Source organism: Pteropus alecto, unplaced genomic scaffold (genome assembly GCF_000325575.1).
Source record: "Pteropus alecto unplaced genomic scaffold, ASM32557v1 scaffold71, whole genome shotgun sequence".
NCBI classification, from domain to species: domain Eukaryota; kingdom Metazoa; phylum Chordata; class Mammalia; order Chiroptera; family Pteropodidae; genus Pteropus; species Pteropus alecto.
The window spans coordinates 19,388,400-19,389,600 of NW_006433024.1; the positions used below are offsets into that span (position 1 = coordinate 19,388,400).

At 48.1% G+C, this 1,201-nt stretch overlaps 1 protein-coding gene across 8 annotated transcripts in view; it reads right to left on the reverse strand.

Annotated features, from left to right (window-relative positions):
- AMBRA1 (autophagy and beclin 1 regulator 1) overlaps nucleotides 1-1,201 on the reverse strand; it is a 158,172-nt gene that overhangs the window by 9,921 nt on the left and 147,050 nt on the right. The gene's annotated exons all lie outside the window — the stretch shown is intronic.

The following is a 1,201-nucleotide window of genomic DNA, read 5'->3' on the forward strand; positions in this document are numbered from 1 at the left end:
GGCCCCCATCTCTTTCTATTCTAGTCCTGGAGCCTCTTTTGCCAGGGTAGGCTGGACAAACAATTGGGGAAGGTGATCCTAGAGCTGAAGAAGACCCTAGCAGTGTTCAAACTTCTTACAACAAGGAGAGAACCTCGAGTGGTGATGGGCTGGACTGCTGAAAACAGAGGAGAGTCTCTATCTGTCGAGTTCTCCAGGCTGCCACTTCCCTGGTTCCTTTCCCCTGCAATGGACTGTCAAACAGTTTCTTCCAATCTCACAAGGGCACAGCTGCCAGGAGGGAAGCAGTGGCCTCCCATCTTCTATACTGATTTACCACCTGAGGCAGCAATTCTGGCTGCCGGGGGTGGGTCTCAAACACAAGACTGCTTTGCTTTTTAGAGATTCCTCCCTAGACCAGTCACCGTGGTTGAGGGTGGGGTACCGTTATTGGTGAGAGCAGGGGAAAGGGGTGTCTCTGAGCCCTTTTATTGGAACTCAGCATCCATGTAAAGATCCTAAAAGATACCCAAAACAGCCAGCTCTGCTTCCAAATGGGACAGGACATGCACATGTGCTTGAAGGGCTCTGCTATGGACTGAAGTGTGTCCCCCAAATGCATGTGGAAGTCCTCTCCTCCAATGTGACTATCTAGAGACAGGGTCCTTAGGAGGTAATTAAGGTTAAATGAGGTTATGAGAGTGGGACCTTAATGCAATGACATCCATGGCCTTATCACCACGTGAAGACGTGGTGAGAAGGCGGTCATCTGTAAGCCAGAACCCAACCATGCTGGCACCTCATCTCAGACTTCTGGCCTCCAGGATTAGGAGAAAATAAACTTCTGTTAATTAAGCCACCCAGTCTATGGCATTATATTATGGCAGCCTCAGCAAGCTAAACAATGTCCAACAAAAGCCAGTTTTTAAATCTAGAGGCCTGGGTTACCTTCCTTTTTATGACAGAACTTCTTCAATGAAGAAGAGAGCAGTCAAAATCTGTGGGTTCTGAAGGAGTTAGCCAGGAAGAAATGAGTTGTGCGTGTGCGTGTGCATGTGTATATGTGTGTGGAGGGGACTAGAGGCCTGTTACCTTCCTTTTTATGACAGAACTTCTTCAATGAAGAAGAGAGCAGTCAAAATCTGTGGGTTCTGAAGGAGTTAGCCAGGAAGAAATGAGTTGTGCGTGTGCGTGTGCATGTGTATATGTGTGTGGAGAGGGG